Here is an 18,833-nt window from a genome sequence, read left to right on the forward strand (position 1 = left end):
CTCCAGCAGGTCCATGTCCTTCTTGTGCTGGGCACCCCAGAGCTGAACACAGTGCTCCAGGTGGAGTCTTGCAAGTGTGGAGTAGAGGGGGAAAATCACCTCGCTCAGGTTGGCTTTCTGGGCTGCAAGTGCTTATTGCCGGCTCATGCTGAGTTTCTCATCAATCAGTATTCCCAAGTTCTTCTCCTCAGAGTTGCTCTCAACCCGTTCTCTGCCCAGCCTGTATTCATGCTTGGGGTTGTCCCAACCCAGATGTAGGACCTTGCACTTGGCCTTGCTGAACTTCATGAGGTTCCACACTGATCTCCACTTGGACACTGAGCCATTGACCGCAGCTCTCTGAGTGTGACCATTCAGACAATTCCTTACTCACCGTGTTCCATCCATCAAATCCATGTCCCTCCAATTTAGAGACAAGGATATCATGCGGGACAGTACAGGAATAGCTCTTCAGATATTTCCAGAACTGAGCTTAAGAAAAACACAAGTGGTTTGGCCAGTAAGGACTCTTCAAAATGGCTTGCTGTGCGGACACAGCTCAGCTGCTTTTGTTACCATCACAGACATACTTGTGGTCATCTATTTTGAAAGAAATATACTTATTGTATGGACAAGACCTCTGATTTAAAAGGCTGAGAGTCAAGTCGGTGATGACGTCTGTGGTGTGCAGTTGTGTGCAAGCCTGCTAAGACTGACCTTGTTTATTTGTATCTCTTCTGAGATGGAAGAAACATAGTTTGGTTTGTAGCCTGCCAAGAGATGTATGGTACCCATGAAAAAAAGATGCTGTTTTGATGCTTTTGTGTGCAGTGACATCTGGGCAGCTTGGCCATGGGAAGAGGAAATCTGGGTAAAGGCTGGAACTGTGTGCTTTGTGCTCCTTTCTTGGATGGGTGGGTGGATGGATGGGTGAAAAGGTTGTTAATGAGAGCTTTAGGCTTGTCATTATTTAGTGTGTGCCTTTTGCTGGGAAAATTTGATGCTTTGGCAAAAGTCATTGTGATCGGTGTAGTAGCAACTGTGGAAATACCAGAGTGGGAGGCTTTCAAAGGGCAGTACAATATTGATGCCAAGCTGTGATAACAAAGGTCTGTGTTGAGATTAGATAAATTGCTGCTGTCCATAGTCCCACACTACAGCCTCTTCTTGCCATGCTGTTAGCAGAGCCCAATTAGTATCAAATAACTAGCTTGTCAGAGTTGGGTGGATACGTTGGACGTTTTTGTTCAAAATTACTGGCTTGTAGTTGTTGTTTTGACTGTTCCCAAACTCATTGCTCTTTTGTACACAGTTGTCACTGACATAATGTTGGATGCCATCACCATGGCATATTTTTCTCTAGCGTGCATAGCTTTTGGAGTTTATTTGTAGAGCATTTCCAACACCAGCCCAGTTACAGGTTTGTCTTCCCCAGCACCCTTTTTGTGTTTCATTTCAGGTTTGTGCTGCCCATAAAGGCCAGTTCCACATGTGCAGCTTGGTAGCCCACGGGATCAGCTAGGATTTCCATTTTGCTGTGTCACCCCACCCCCATCTTGGCGTTTTCATACAGTGGATAGCATTCTTTTGCCTATATTTGCATAAGCTGTCCCCAGATCCTGCTATCTCTCTAGAGCTCTGTTAGCTCTCATTCACTATCGGATTTCTGCCAGCCATGTTCATCTTTAATACTAGCATGCTTTAGTTTCTGGAGTAGTTTTTGCACATTTTTTTTTGATGCAGATTTCTGATGTTTTCAGCATCGATGTGCAAAATGGACAAATAGCATTAGTAGCAATCCAGACTTTTGCATAGCCGCTTATATGCGCGGTCAGATTTACTACTGTATTTGAAACCAAGCTGAGGAGGTTGGGAAGGAAATGAAATCCTTTAGAGCCAGTTGGGGGAGCGGATGGACAATATTGTTATTTTGGATGCATGAAGCATGAGTATTAGACTTGCTGGCATTGCTTAAAATTGCTACAAACTTTTCTTTCTGAATTGCTTTTTGGCCTTCAGGATGGAAGAAGAAGGGGTGATGGGGCAGTGGGAAGGAATTATTTACTCTCATGCTAGCTTTTCATATTTTACTCAACAGTGACTTTTTGATGAGGAAAAAAAGGCGAGAAAAAAAGGGGTGGTGATTAAAAGAGAAAAAGTGGAATAAGGAGAAAGGTGGGAAAGTAAGGAGCTTGGAGGGGAAAAGGTAACACAGGTATTCTTCACAAGTTAAATTCATAGTCTTTGTAAATACTTTTGTGCTAGACACAGAGTTCCTCAAATGTTGGTTTCATAAAAATGAACAAATTCTCACAATTTTATGTAAGGCTTTTTTACCTGCTTTTTTAACTCTTAGGAAGCCATTCTGTTCATGCATATGGTTAGAGAAATGATTTCCTATTTGAAAGACACATGTTCAGTCTACATTAAAAGCAGGAAAAGTTTTGTTGTTGTTAGTTCTCATAGAATCCTTGATATGTTTACTAACAGGAAGAAATGTAACTCCATTTTAAAGAAAAAATAGATGCAAGCCATATGTACTGTGCACGGAAGGAAGCATCTAAAATCTGGTTTGAGTAAAGAACTGTTCTGTGATCTCTTTGTAGAGCTGAAGGGAGAAGTATTTTTTTTGTTAACAACTCCCTCGTCCCAATTGTGCTCTGTGCTTGATTTTCTCTCCAGATTTGTTAGCTGTTAAGAGATGCTAGCAGTTTTTTAAAACTTATTATCTCTCAATGGTAAATACAACTTCCCCCAACTTTGAAATGAAACACTTTGGCAATGCAAGTTAAAATTCAAATGATAAAAAATAAACATATACCAGCTACGCTCAAATGCCTGGGAATTTTTCGTGAATCACTAAGGTTATCCTTTGCCTTCTTTACAAACACCCACACGTGCTCATTCACAGCAGTTCTTTCAGAATTCTGTCCTCCAGCAGTGTGCTGTTTCAAAGCCATCTGAAGTCAAATTCTGCAAGTAAAAAAATCTGAAGTTTTTCTCCCACTTCTTATTTCTACCTGTGTTTCTTTGACATGGAAATTGTCCGGACCATGTAAGAAGAAAGACGGGATGTGATTTAATTATTCCACAGCTTTAATAACTTACCTAGGAACAGTGACAATTAATTGTACTGTACAGTTCATCAATCTTTGCTGATTCCGGATTTAAAAAAAAAAAAAGTGTTCTTGTCAAGATAGGGAGCATGTGCTTTTTCTTCTCCAGGTGATCACTAGGGGTACTACACAGTCCCCAGTCAGCTAATGCTCCCTTAAGAAGGAAATCCTTACGACTACAAGCTTTTGCTGCAGTAAAGAAAGGGCGAAGTTAACAATGTAAAGCAAAAGAAAGGAAACTGAAGAACCCACTGGAAACAGGTAGCCATAATTCCCGCTGTTCCTAATGCCATATGAAAGACACTCCCACCTCTGTCTGTATTCCTGTGCTAGTTCAGAGTTTGATGCCAAGAACAGTGGTGGAAAGTTTGTTTAATTAAATACAGGTTGGAAAGTGGGAGACCCATCAGAGGGGAAAAGGGGATGACAGAGAAAATATCTGATGAGAGGGGAAAAAAAGAAAGGCAGGGGTAAGGAGCCCAGCTCAGTATGCTGGGATTAGATGGGGAACTTGGAGGGAGACATGGGAAATCATCAGGAACAGGGTACGCTGGCTGGTGTACGTGACTGAAGGTCAAGGAAAAGACATTGAGAGAGAAGTTGGGAACAGCTGAGCAAGAAGTTTCACCCCACAAGGAACAGGATGAAGAGCTGAGACTGCGGCTAACATCTATTGGCCTAAAATAATGAGTCTAAGGTGAGAGGTTTGTGGAAAGGAGTGTGGGGGCAGCAAAAAGGACTGGGATGAGGAGGTATTAGTAGAAACAATGCAGCATTTAAAAAAGAACAAGATGAAAGATGGAGCAGCAGAAGTACACTTCAGTGGAAGAAGCAGAAAGTTTGTTCTCACTGGAGCAACCTTCTTCAACGGCTAAGGTGGAATTCAAGGTGGAATTGCTGTTACCAGCAAATGTCTGTGAACCTGTGACGAGATATCCATGGTCTCCTGCCCTAGATGTCCTAGGGTATAACTTACTACTGCTACAAGGCATTTTGTTTACTTGTTTCAAAGGGGTCAGTGGGTTGAATTGAAAGCACACATTTCTTACGGCTGCCACATTCTGCATTCCATTCAGCTTTCTTTTGTTTTTTGTTTACACTATATGAAGCTACACACAAGACATTAAAATATTATTATTTGTATCACAAAATCATGGTAAATACTCTGAAAACTTGGGTTCACAGGCTCTTAAACTGAGTACCTGCAATTAGGGACACTAAGTGGATAGTTTGTGTATGTGATGAGTGATAGCATCTCTACCACACAGGGCCATGGTAAAATACATTCTGTTAATGCTCATGAAGCATGCCAATAGTATTGTGATGAGCACTAGAGAAAGCCCAGAAGGAAATGAGTAATTCTTTCTGGAGAGCTGGATTGCAATGAAGTGCAGTAAATGAGGCAGAGGGGCCACACGTTGAACTCTGAGAACTAAACACATGCTGCCTACCCCATGAAGCAGGGGCCCTTTAGAATAAAAATGATACATAACTTTGTATGCATCTTGAAATAGATGCTAATTATGAACATAATGGTCCACAAGCCACCTTAATTTTGCCATGTCTTAAGGGCTTGATGCTGGGTTCAAATTATGCTCCTTCCTGTTACATTAACGTTCTAATAGCCACATGTGTGCATATATGTGCAATGCTTGGCAAGCACTGTCATAATTTTGTTTTACAAACAGTTGTGGCAAAAATACATACTTACTCTCAAGTCATTACAAGTAAAACATTCCAATTTGGGAAAAGGGGGGATAAATTAAGGGCTTACTGCCACAAATGTAGATTGCTACACTCATGTGATGGATCTTCCTGAATAGTATTCCTCAGATGAGTGGTTCCACGACTGAGTTTTTGGTGATTAAGCAGTTCTGGCTGATTTTCTCTGTCCCTCCAAGTGCTAGTATCCCACCATTCTGCCATATTGTTGACATTCTGTGTACATTGCCTAATGATTTAGAAATCCGCTCACATTCCATTAAAATTGTAATTACTTACTTCAATAATGAGACAACTTGCTGGGCATAGGCATTTTATTGGTTTAAGGTGCAATTTGTTCCCTATTTCCTTTGGGCCCACTCCTGCCGTTGTTTCCTGCTTGTAACTTCCATTGAAGTGAATAGTGGTTTTGTCTTCTGGAGGAGTTGGGGAAAAGGCCCTTTTACTTATAAACCCAACTACTGATACCGAGGTCTAACATTTCTACAACTGCGCTCCCCTTCTATGAAGATGGCTATGATCACTTCTGGGTCACATTTTTTGTTGTTAGACTTCATAAAGACTGTGCATTTATAGTTTTTCTAATTTCCAGTTTGTGAAAGGTTTTATGGCTAGTTTGGCAAAAACAATGTATAGTCAGTGACCATCTTCCTGCCTGCATATTTGTGAGTGGTTGGTAAGTTTGATGTATGAAAACATTCCTGTGCATTCTTTCTCAGTGACAGATGGAAACTTCGAAGACAATTGACTGGTTCTCAGAAGAATACTCATCTACTTGCAAACAATGTGGACCTCTTAATCATTCAGATAGTGCCTTAGTGCACAGCACTGCAAGTGAATTTTAGCACATCGTTGTGCTATAAGTCGCAAGATTTATCCTGGAAATTTTCTGAGTCACATCCCTTAGCAGCACAAAAGCAGCTTGGAGTGGGAATGGACTTACTTGGGGGTTTCTTCCAGGACATGGCTTTCTGTCTTGATTCTCTGATGTCTGATAAGGTGCTGGTTCTGATCACAGATTTTTCTTCTGGTGGGACGTTTATTGCGCCTTGCTCCTTGGATGCTTTCTTGTATGATAAATGTAAATCTCTCTGCAAACTTGGTGTTAGAGGGACTGGTAACAGTATTTCCTCTACCTGTCTTTTTTTTTTTTTTGTATAGTTATTTAGTACAGAAACTCTTGCCTCACAGTCAAAAATGGTTTTATTTAGCCTTGTTTCCTCAGGAGGTTAGGGTAAAGAAGGTAGTGGTGTAGAAGGAGAATGGATCCTGTGAGTGCAGCTGTGTGTGTTACTCAATATTTCACTACTGCATCACAGTGTATATTCTGGGGTTTGTCCTGTTAATACATGTTAATGTGGTACCAAAGCTGTTAGGAATCCAGACCCAGGTGTCTCTCTCTCAGCTCATTTTCTTCTTCCCATTTACTGTGAATTTTATACTTGTAACCTGTGGTGCATGAGCTACACTGGTTGAAGCCCTCGTGTTGTCTTGGCTAAAGTTGTACGACATTTTCTGAGGTAACATGTTCTGATGACTTTGCAGACAAAGGTAGATTGCAGTATGAAGTAAGCTGGTAAGTTATAGCATGGGGAAAAGGAAAAACAAAGTGGTGTCCAACTGCATTTTCTGTGCTACCTTCCCCACAGAAGTTACCTTAACTTGCACATTAGCTACTCTGTTGTAAGGTCATGGCTGTAAATGCAGGCCCAGACAAATCTGAATCAAAGTTATGAAGATGGCATTGGAGCTGTCTTGGAGAGCAAGGCATAGTGTCTGAACACTGACAAAAATCCAAGTCTTTGCAGGAAATAGTGAGGATTAAGAGAGAATATCTGTTCTGATCTATTACTGAGCTCCGTGTCTTCAGTCTGGTTAAAATATGTAACTCTTTCAATGAGGGCATTTGAAATTGAGTGCTGAGAAGAGAACCGGGTGGTGACATGCTGTTGTGAATGCGGGGTCAGACATGACAGGATGAAGTATATGTTAGTGGCATCTGTTTACATAATTTCTTTAGGCATTTGTATATTTTTTCCACTTTAATTTGAGGTTTCAACAAGCTGTGTCTCTGAGACTGTCTTTCAAAACTTCATTTGCCAGAATTTCCCAGCAAAATGGCAAGTTTCACCTTGTTTTGACACAGAATTGTAAATTATCTCAGGCTCACTTGAAAATAGGCCCCATTGGCTCATAAGCTTCACTAACATCAGCAAGTCTCTCAGTGATCAGGATTGAGTCTCGGAGTGCAAACAACCTGAAAGCTTCCCCAGGGCTTCTGGTTTCTGGATGCTTTCTCACAGGACTTTTACTTTTCCTACGCACAATGGATTCTGTAGTTACCCTCGTGAACTACAGAGTTTGTCTGTGGTGGGTTTGTGATGGGACAGCTCTGAGTAAAGGCCGAACATCTCTACATAAAGTGTCTGAGATGTTATACGGTAATTTTTATGTAAACCATTTTTTGTAGCCCTTGTTTGTATGGGATACAAACAACTGTTTGCCCTAGTGAGAGGGAATTGCTCTGGATGGAGAGTTTAAAATTTCAAAATGTATTCGATAAAAAGAAACAAATGGAAGGCTTCATGTGTTTGGAGAGATGAATTGCATTCCTGCTGCTTGCTTGATCGGCAGCTAGTTGTAAAAACATACTGATACTATGCTTTGAAAAGCTAGTGAGCAAATGCAGGCCACAGCAGAGAGATCAGTTCAACAGTTTCTGAAATTATATAGACACCGCTGATTTGTGTCTGTTAGATTGCTGGTTCAAGGCTTTGGTTAATATCAAAAGTAGTGCATGTACTTTGATGTTAACACTCTTTAATGTCCAAGTTTACATCTTTGTTTCCGTGATTTTTGAAGATAAGACCCGAAAGAAAGGGAAGTATGCAGTTCAGTGAAGCTGACAGTGGTAACCTTACTGCTCTGGAAAAGATTTTTTTTCAGTCTTAAGAAGGGAGTTGCAGCAAGCAAGCCGGATATGTATTCTGCTATGAGAAGACTGTGGACTGTCAATCTTTTTGCCATGAAAAAATGGCATTTTCTAATGGGAATTTCTTCTTTACATCTAGCCCGTTTTGATGTTACAATTCTGGTAGATCTAAAAAGACTAATTGCATTTTACAGGATATCCTCTGCAAGTTTTTCTGCCTTAAAACAAAAAATGGCTGTGGCACAGTTGATAATGCCATGAGTAACAGTAGAAGTAACATCAGGTGTTTAGGTTATTGCTATTAGTTATTGTGTTAGGTTATTTTGCTATTTTTGCTTTTACAAGACTTGTAGTAAAACAGATCCAAACAATGAGATTAAAATGAAAATATTATAATTAATCTGAAAGGTTTGGCAGTTTGATATGAAATATATCTGTATCATAGTTCCAAAAGACAATAGTTGCCCTGTAAAGGGGGCAAAAAAACCCTTATTATGGGTGCTGGCAAGATGGACCTTATGTCCTGTACTGGGGAAGAAAGAAAACTAGTACTTTGAAAGAAAAAAAAATAATCTTCGAATATTTAGCAGGCTGGAGAACACTGGTAGATCAAGTCCATTTTTATTACTCAGTTTTTCAGGAAGCTTAAGCGATCATTCAGAACTTAAGGTAGTTTAGATGTGTAGAGGGGGACACTGTCTTTGGCAAGATTTCTCTGCTAATGGTACAACAGGCAGGAGAGTTGGATAGTGTAAATATGAAGTCAGGGCAAAGAACATTTGAAAGGTTGACTTTTTATTGTTTTCTGTTTTTTTTTTCCCTCATATTTTTTTTTCTTTGTAGAGGGATGTGGTAAATACTTATTAGTCAACAGTTCTGTATTTGTCGACAAGTTGTGTAAATTGTGGACGCCCATTTTACGTAATAGAAGTGGGAGTCATGCTATGTTTTGCAGAATCAGAACATTTAATATACTGCATGATTTAAGGCAGCTTTGCGCTGACTCTTCAGTATATTCTGCCTTCAGATCTAACTGGATCTTTTTGTATATGTGAATCAAATGGACTTTGTATCTTTCCATGTTTCTAGTGACTATTTGCTATGTAGGAATACTATTTCTCTTATGAAATTACGGTCCATCAGCATTTTATCAATTTGGTGAGTGAAGAAGACAAAGTTGTGAGAAATGAAGTGACTTATAGAAGATCAGGGAGAGATCTGAAAAACAGAGATCTTCAAACCCAGAGTCCAATGTGAATTCTCCCATGAAAATTTTACTTGCACAAGAACTGAAGGTTCAGTCATGACTGCCAGTGCTGATTCTCCTGTACTGAGAAAAAGTCTGTGGCCCTTTTAGAAATAGTTAAAATTCTTAGTGGTAAATTTAAGAGGCAGTCCTTTTTTTTTTTTTTTAATCCTTCCCCCTCTTTTTTTTTTCCCTCCTACTTTTTTTTTTTTTAATAGGCTCTTTTCAATAAAATCCAATTTTCTTGTTGGAATACTTTCTCAATTGGAATGAATCCTTACTGGCTACAGTTCCACATTCTTTCTCAGTACCTAGAGGTGATGATACCCCTGGGCAGGAGACAGTGAGGTCTTTTTTGCTTGTTTGTAAATCGTAGAATCACTCAGGTTGGAAAAGACCTCTAAGATCATCTAGGCCAACCTTTAATCTAGTACTAAAGTCCACCACTAAACCATGCTACTAGGTTCTACATCTACACGTTTATTGAAGACCTCCAGGGATGGTGACTCAAAATAGTCAAAGTGAATTAAGTTTTCAGGTGGTTCCCTTCTTCTCCAGCCTTTAACCCATAAAAACTGTGTTTATTTTGGTGGGGGTCGGGGAGGAGGGAATGAAACTTAGTTTGTTTATTTTTGTATGAAATGAGTGTTGCCTGAAAATCTAAGTGGCCAACAATAATAAGGAAACAACGAAATCCCCTTTTGCCAGATTGTGCATGGATGAAGCCACCAAAACATAATAAACAAGTTAAGAAATCTTAACCTGCCATGGCTAGTGTAATAGGAAGAGAGGGTGATGTTTTACTAAAAAATGTTCTGAAATGTTCTGAAGGTATGACTATTATTCTAACTTAGCTGTCTGATTTCAGGTGTCCATTGCGTGATGATAAATGGAAAAATAGAACATTGCTTAAGATAGTTACAAGCATTTAAATAAATGCAATTATATTGTTAAAAGCTTGCAGAAATATCCCACTGTCTTAAAATCTGTTACAGAACATTAAGGTTAGAAAAATAGAGGCAGATGTAGTCAGAAAAGTGAAATCTCAAAAACCATTCTGTTCATCTCTAGAACTCAACAGAAAACATTAACCACTAGCGTAATTTTTTACCTACAAAACGATCTCTATCCCTTTTTGTCTAGTCAACATGCACCAGTCCTTGGGACTCCATCTTTTTATTTTCAGCTGGTGGTAGTATATTTGGTGACTGGGATTTGAAGACTGTAACTCTGTGAGGTAGTGTGGCAGCACACATCTCTGCCACAACTTGTGCATCCTCCACGATGGAGAAAACAGAAGAAAGTGAATGGTGTGAGGAGAAAGAGGTTGGCCCCTGGGAATGTTCATCACTTTTTAAGGTATAAGGAGAGGCTTTTATTGAAAGGAGGGAGGTACCTCCATGGTATAGGCAGGGAAGGCAGTCTGTGAACTTTTATACTTACTGCACCTATCTGATAGGTAAAGAGATGGTTTCAAGTTTGTGGTTTTCTCAAGGATACCAGATTCTTGGGGAGAAACAGCGTAGATAAAAGGATTATATGACAATTTCTGTGGATTAGTAGCTCTGCAGTTTTTAACTAATGGACTAATGACCAGAAGAACATTCAAAGTGTATTCAAATCCTTCAGTTTACAGGACTTTAGTGTTTTCTGGGGAGGTTTTTTCTTTGTTCTTGCTATAATTCTTAGCTATAATTCTTGCATTTGTTGTTCAGCATTCTTCCCCTCCTGAATAATTTAAACTTCTGATGAGGGTTGCGAAAAGCTCATTTCTGTGTTCAGGTAGCCACCATGCCTGTGTGTATGCTTGTACAACAACATCCATGTATCATCCAGAGTTTCATCTAGAATCAGCTGGATTTTATGAAATGTAGGGTGTGGCTGAATTTGTGTGTGCACGTGTACACACATACGTGTGTATACCTGTATATGTATCTATAGATGTGTCTCTGCACACAAAAATATGTATATATCATTTTAATCTTGCCCTGAGACCTTGATGAAGTCATTGTTCTCAACTGCGATTGCAGCTACTGCAAATCAGGGCAGAGTAACCTATAACATATTTTTAAAGAGCTGGTATGCTTCAGAGGCCAGAAGTACAGGGATATTGTGGAAACACTGACTCTTACTGCAACTGTGCAAAAGGATGCAGTGGTAAATAAATTACGCAAGGAAATAGGTGATATCTGCCATCTAAACTGAAGGGTTGTCATGAGTCTGGGTTGTTACAAACTGCTTAGTGACTGGATAATGATTGCATTTAGCAGTTTGAACCCATATGAGGAAAAAAAGGAAAGAAATATTAACTTTGTATGCAAAACACTAATTACAGTAACTTTTATGTTCTGTTGCTGTGGAGGTGTATGGTCTGTAGGTGTTAGAAATGGAGATGGTGTACCAAAGGGGGGTTATAACTCCTCTGTCACTATCTTGCTTCTATTTTTCCTGGCTTCTAAGCATGGCTAATCTAATTTACATCAGGCTACAAACGGCTTTGTAAAACAGCTTTAAGGCCCAGTGTTGCTGCTGGCTTGGTAGAAAGTGACAGCACCACAGAATATGTCCCCCAGTGTCTACGAGTGAAACGAGGCAGTTACCCTCAGATAGGCATAAATGCACTATTAGATGGTTGAGAAATACATTTTTTCCCCCCTAAAACCCTCCTGGGAATTTATTGTAGCGCCTTTGATGTAACTAATTAGCCCGCTCAAAGTAAGCAGTGACTAACAGTCTAATAACTGGCTAATGGAAGGAACTTCATAACGTTTTCAAATCAGGATGCTTTGGAGTGTCTTGCAAGAGGCCGAGGAGCTTTTCCCCAATGAGAAATGGTTGCCAATAGTCAGATCCTGATGTCTGCAGTCGTTTTTCTCTCTATCTGAGACCCTGGTTCTTTGAAGAGGCTAGATGTCGGAGTGGAGCAGTAGTCCCAGAGATACTCTGAAAGTGCTAAGGTTGATTTCAGCCCTGATCTTGGAGCAGAGTTTGGGGCTGTTACACATTAACTTGCAGGCTTTGCTGAATTTTGTATGTTGAACACTTTATAAAAGGGGAAATGAAGAAGTCAGGTTGTTTTTGCAAGAGGTCCTCTTTTTTTCTTTCTTAGTGTGAGTTTCTCAGTCCTTAAGTAGCAAAATCAAAACATTAAATATACCCTACCAAGAAGGGGAAATGCTTTTGCCTACTTCCTGGTCCTGTGAATGTACAATGAGAAATGATACATATAAGTATTAATTTTGCCAGTTAATTCTTGCTTCAAATGTCTTCTATTCCTGCATTAAGGTTTTCTTTTTTCGTGTCTGCTGGAACTGCAGAGTGGTTTTTACTGTGAAGAGTCCCTTTCTCATCAAGCTAGTGATACAGCTTTTACTGCGTTAACAAACATCTCCAAGACATTTTCCACTTGCAGACCATTTATACCCAATATACCGAGCAGTTCTGATGCTGGACCTGAGTCCCTCTTGCTGTACTTGCATGAGTAGTTTCACTGAATCCCTGGGATTACCGTGTGAGTAAAGCAAGCAGGATTTGGCCTTGTAGGCCCCATGAAGGTAAACTTAAAAGCTCACCACCTGCTCGATACCTGGGTGTGGGGTTTAGTGTTTCTTCCGCAGCAGCCGATGTCGTCACTAACACCTAAACCAGAGCATCGGGGGCTGCGCTCACGAGTGGTGTTAAGTATCATTCCAATAATCCACTGTCTGTAATGGGAGAAACACGTAGCACTGAATTTGGGAAGGGAGAAAATGGCTTTCAGCTGTTTTGATTTAAATTGTTTGTTTTTGTTATTTTAAAGCCTGGGTGGAAATAGGCTGGAAGACAGCTTGTTGAGAAAGGAGGCTCCCATTTCTTTGGGGGCCTGACCCTGCAAGTTGCTGAGGATTGGTGCATCTGTTAGCTCCACTGAGACTCGCAGCCCAGCAGGCTGGGGTTCCACGTTTCAAAGGCTCAGACTCTGTGTATGGACTGGCTGGCTGCTCACCTGAGCGACTCTAGGCAAACGTGGCCAACAGCATACTGCGGGAATCTGGTTCAGCAGACAAATTCAGCAGCTTGATCCAAGGTGACTGAAGTTAGTGGGATGGCTTGAGTATCAGGTCAGTAAACACATGTTCCCAGATGTTGCTCCTTTTTTCTACACCCCCCCCCCCCCCCCGCCCTGCAAAATATTGTTGACTTGCTCAGAAGATGTTGGGGTCTGGGGCAAGGGGGCAAGGCAGCTCAGCCCTGCCTTTTGCCCTCCTTGTCTGCGTTTTGAGGGGGAGAATCCTGGGACTGACAAAGAGGTTTCCACAGCGCCCTGTGCCTTTGTGTGTATAGGTAGTCCTGTGTTCCTTAACTAGGATTTTTCATTTTGAATGAGATTTTGGCATCTGTCTACAGATCTGATGCTAGGGTTTGGAGAAACAGACTCCCAGTTACATCCCGTAAGTGTTTGCTTGTATAAAATTCTAAAGATGGTTTTCTTTTACGTAGTTGCGTATTTATCTGTTTAACTTGAGCTACTTGGTTTTATTTGAGAGGAGTTGAGGGAGACAAGAAGCAGTGTAAATTCATCTGTATAATCAAGGAATTGTCTCTGATAACAAGCCTTTCTCCGATCTAGATGTCTGAAAAAGTTTACCTGAATTCTAAGCTGCTTTGTAGAGTTAGCAGCTTCCCCAGCAGTCCTGGGGAAGAGTTATGTGCACAGCTGGAAAACTCTGTGAGCCATGGTTCAACTGGTAGAAATGCATCACTAAGGTAGTGGTGGAGCAGCGTTAGCTGTATGAAGGCCCAGTCTTGTCCATTTGGGTCAGTAGAAGCTCTGCCGCTGATCCAGAGGAGTGCAGGATCAGGCTCAGTTTTGGAAGTCATAGACTGTGTTGATGCACTGTGTTCTGGCTTCCTCTTGCTTTCAGAAAAGGACTGAATTGAGTTGTGCTGTATGTGCAACTAGAATGAATATACTTATCACTTGTATAAAATAGCAGGGGGGTGGAGTATTATGTAAGTGTTTTCAGGATTGGGTCCATAGGCAGTTCTACTTAGTCTTGCTGATAAATCCTTTTTCTTCCAGTGAAAGTTTTTGTTTAAAAACAAAAGAACATAACAGGTTTCTTGAAACAAACAAAGTTCAGAGAAAAGAGCTGTGTATTTGTATTCCAAAGGTCACAAATCAGTTTCTGGAAAATACTATACATATGGTAATGGGAAAATAACTAAGCTGAAAATCCATTACGAACGGGAGTATAAATCTATACATTTTCAGTGGTGAGCTCAGATAATGTATGCTATTTATAATCACAAAAGTCTTGTATAAGGTATGCTTAAGCATTGCAAAGAAGGTAAGTACTGTACTTGTTATCTAACAGATTTTGTAGCCTCTCGTATGGTTGGACTCTATTTTTAAAAGTGATTATGAGCATTGTGCTTCATATCTGTGTTAGCCTTTCCAGAGTGCGTACTTCATGTGCAGTTGCTCCAAATACAGGAAAATAACAAATTTGGGACCAAGGGTACTCAATTCAAACTACTGTACCCACCCAAAAACTTTGGTTACAACACAGGCTTTTGAAGGCAGGCACAATCCTACAGATGCATTTCCTTCTGCTTTGCTCTTAAGGTGGCCAGAAAGTAGTGATCAATGGATGTATGCAAGAAGCTGCAGATACCCATGTCCTAATGAGCTTGGCAATTGCTCTACTATATTATTCCAAGAAAGAAAATAACAGGTCTCAAAAACTTAGATCTTCTTAAACGTGAGGGAAATTGCTTTCTTACTAGATACCTATTCTATTAAGAATTTAAGTAGTCAATCTTTTTTGCATCCCCCTCCCCCCTGCCTTCTGGTTCACAGCAACCTAAAATGCTACTTTTCTGGGAAAGGCTGATATTCTGACTTCAGTTTTGTAATTTAATGATGGAGAGTTTCCTTAGTAAACCAAATTTAGAGTACTAGAATGCTTATCTTATATCCAGACCTTGAACATAAAAGGCATTTTATACCAGCAATTGTTCATTTAATGAGCAATTGCAGAGTGCAGGACGGTTAAGGGATTGAGCTATATGCACCATTATTGCAAGAAGTATTCCGAAATACCAGAAATAGGACGTAAGCTCTGATCAGGGGGACTGTGAGCACAATTACCTTCTTTTCAAATCCTTCTGTGACACTGCGGGAGGAAAAAGGACTTTGAAACTTGAAAGGAAAGAGCTTGCTTTCAACCTCAAAAGCTAGGAGGAAAGGGCTCTGAAATTTGCTCAGTATTCCCAATTCACCATTAGCCTGTTTCTTCCTTTAGCCTCAAGGCATTCTCCGCTTTTTGAAAAGATGTTAAGAAATTCAGTCACAATAGAGAGCCTAGTTTTGAACATGTTTCACTCGGTCCATTGAGGTCTGGTCTTCAGCCTTTGTGTGGGGTGAATTGAGCTGAGCAGCAAGCTGGTTGGGGAGAGGTGAATGAGCAGTCTCTGTGCAGTCACAAATTCTGGCAAAGAAAAGATTACCCTCTCCTTTATTTTACAATATGCATTCCTGTACAATCCTGCTAGTGGCAATATGCGGAGCTGAGCTTGTGCTTAGGTCAACATGGAGCACTTGGTTTATAGCAACTCTTGTTAAGTTTGTCTTGTAATTGAAGCTGCTGTTGACCTTGCTTGGAGACCATTTGTAAAACCGTTTATTTAGCATAAACTGAAATAATAAACCCTCCTTCTCTTAGGCCGATTGTGATAGGGTGACATTAGTTTGATTTAATGATTAGCCGCCTGACCCCTCAGCTAGAGAGAGCTGCTTGAATAGGGAGAGTTCACTAGGAAGCACACAGGAAGAATACTAATGAGCTTGTTAAATTTAGCATGGCACCAACCACTTTTAATTCCTCTAATGGGAGAAGCACTGCCTCTGAGAGAGAGGGAGGGAGACAGGGAGAGGGGGGGAAAGGGGGAGAGAGAGAGAGAGAAAAAGAGGGAGGAATGTCCACAGCCTGGTAGCCAGAGAATTCTGGTCAAGAGAAGAGCTTGGAGAGCGTGTAAGCCAGGGTCTTTCGGACTGTGTTGTAAGTACGTTGTCTCTTCTCTTACCCAGGTGAAGTGTGCCGGCAGCTTGCTCGTGTGGTGGTAATGCTACCTGCGAGTTGCATGCAGAAAGGTGGTGGTAAACTTGATGCAGGAACAGATTTAACCGGACCGGTGGTGTCTCGTTTAAGCTGAGGTATCTTTAAAGTGTGCTGAGAGTGATTTTTAGCGTGGTATAGCAAGTAGATTTCAACTTTTTTTTTTTATAGTTGCTGATTCTCCAAGGTTTTAAATAAAAAGTGTTGACTTTGTCTCTTTAGGTCTGTGGAACTATGATAAAAAGGAAAAAGTTACCAAGGAAAGCAAGTTTAATGGAGTTTTGTGTTTGATTGTGGTTTTGCCCCGGTTTTTAATTTGCTGGGTAAATTAGCTGAACAGCTAGAAGTGCATTTGTTCAGACACACTGTCCAGTGCGAGCTTTTTTTTTTTTTTTGTTGATTAAATGAGGTAGGTGCTTCTTGGTGCTAAACACTTCTAATAAAAACCGCTTCAGATCATAATAGCCGGACTAAATCGGGTATTTCTCAGTGGATGGGAGAATCTTGAATTAATGCAGTCATTCCAGGCTGGGTGCCTGTAACACGTGTCTCTGGCTTCTAGCTCGCAGGGCATACATGAAGAAAGAGAGGCTTATGCAGATCGCTTTGGAGGCCTGATTACTCTCTGCCCCCACCCCAGTCTCTCTCTTCTACCTGCAGAAGGCAGGACAAATGGTGCTGAAGTCAGTGGACTCCCACCAGTAGGAAGCAGGTGGAGATGAGGGAGAATCGGTCCCGTCAACTATAATTTCTCTCTGCAACATTTTAGTAAATCAGATGTTTCTTTTGACCCTAAAGCAGGCTATTCCTAAAATGTGAGAAGAGGAGTAACAGTCATTGTGTGTTTGGCTGTAATGAACCTTTGGCAGATGCTGCCAGAGAAGTGGGCTGTTTGCTTACATTTTTGCTATAGAGTCCCACTTGTTGCCATGGTGGACAGTATGTTTCTGTCAATAATTTGGCCTGGTGCAGCTTGTCTACACTCACTCTTAAACTTTATCGAACAATTCGGCTGAAACAGAACAAGATTAGACAGCTTTTGCCTTTTGGCTCACTGAAGTGGCTTTACTGCCGTTGGGAGACTGGGCAGAATTATTGCAGAAGTTTCCCCCTCAGTGTGCAGGGGGCTTTTCCAAACATCTCGGCTGTTTGTATTCTGGAGTGCAGTGATTGCCAAGCCCCCTCATCTGCCCCCTATCAAAAGCAGCTCTGCAGGGTGGAGTGGGAAGTAAATGCTTAGCAAAATGTTTGTCTGTTGAAATTCCATATTATTGCAAAAACACCATCATGTTTACTTAAAAAAAAAAAAAAAATCTACATGAAGTTTTATATGGTGGGCAGCATACAAAACTGCTTGACTTTAACAGCAAGCGGCATTAATTTCATGATGAGGAGAGATGGTTCATACAGAGGAAAAAATACTGTTTTTCTTTTGTTTTCTTTACTTTTTTTCTAGAGGAACCAGAAAAAAAGGGAAAGTTTATTAAAGTGAAACACATTTTTCCTTTAGTTTCAAAGTTAGTGAAAGTAGGTTTTGAATTTCATTCAGCAGTTTAAAAAATCGTTCCATACCAGTCCCCAGTACCTTGATTCATGACACATGCATGTTTTGAGAAGGAAAGAATAAAACTGAAGCCTGCAGACAGGCATGAGCTTCTTGTTGTATTCCAGGATGGCAGTTTTAACAAATATTATCTTTATATGGAAGAGTAAAAGAACTGAAATCCTATCTGATCCTCAGATTGATTATACAGCCACACAAATCACTTTGGCTCGCTGCTTTCCATACCGTGGTAGCACAGGTTAGCTTGCTCTGCTTAAGGGTCTGTCAGGATTTCAAATAGAGTGTAATCCCCTATTTTTACAAGAGTTTACATCTCATCAGTGAAAGTTCACTCTAGGTTGAAATTTAACATAAAAGACTCCAGCTAGAGAGAAATGTGATGGAAAATATGACTTTGGTTGGGGTGATTTATTTTTTATTTTTCAGTTATACAAGCAGTTTTCTAAAAACCTCATATAAGTTTTAAAGTTTTAGACTCCCTTTTGCAGTCCTCTAACTAAAAACAGCTTCGGTGTAAAAAGTGGAAACCTTAAACCCTGCTAATCCAGAGCAGGGACCAGTGCCTGTGCATATTAATAAAAAATAGAAAAGGGCAAAGGGTTTAAACTCTACAGCGTTGTTGTCTGTTTCTATTAACTCTTTCTCCTCAGACCAAGCCGGGAAGCATTCTGTATGGAGAATTACCGCGGGCTGTTAAAAGAATTCAGTCCCTGGAAGATGCTGATAAGTCAGCAGACCCTGCTTGCTGTAATACCTGGAGATAGAAAAATAATTAAGCACTCAATAGGCTATACTGCTGGGTTTTGTTGCTGTCCCTACTTTGGAGGAGAGGGGGCAGGGAAATGCCTGGAGAGCACGACATTAAAAGTAATGGCGTAGCTAGTTTGTACGTATAATGCCCCAAATTCAGCTCTGGGTATCTAATACGCATGGAGCCTGTTTGTAATCTAATTTATATGAAAGCAAATAGGTTGAGTTATGCTGGTAGCGAACTTGTGAGAGAAGTCTCATGGTGAATTGTCTGCTGTTTGAATGAGCGCAGCAGGGCAAGTTATAAGTAAAAATGTGGCCCTGACCTCAAATATTCTGGCCTCTGACAACTGAGGTGAAATCTCGGCACTGTTGTAAACAACCCTGCTTTGCCTGTGGGTTGGAGAGTAAGTGTACCTGAGCT

General features: G+C 40.6%; 1 protein-coding gene across 6 annotated transcripts in view; it reads left to right on the forward strand.

The window, feature by feature from the left end:
• Window positions 1-18,833, forward strand: part of GLI3 (GLI family zinc finger 3) — a 217,826-nt gene that overhangs the window by 52,069 nt on the left and 146,924 nt on the right. Inside the window, exon 1 of one of the 6 annotated variants that reach the window (XM_080582213.1) lies at window positions 3,205-3,356. The exons of 4 other annotated variants lie outside the window; for them this stretch is intronic. The gene's annotated coding sequence lies outside the window, so the exon portion shown is untranslated. One more of the 6 variants, XM_080582214.1, reaches the window with a different exon arrangement.

This window comes from Anser brachyrhynchus, assembly GCF_964034855.1.
Source record: "Anser brachyrhynchus genome assembly, chromosome: 2".
NCBI lineage: Eukaryota > Metazoa > Chordata > Aves > Anseriformes > Anatidae > Anser > Anser brachyrhynchus.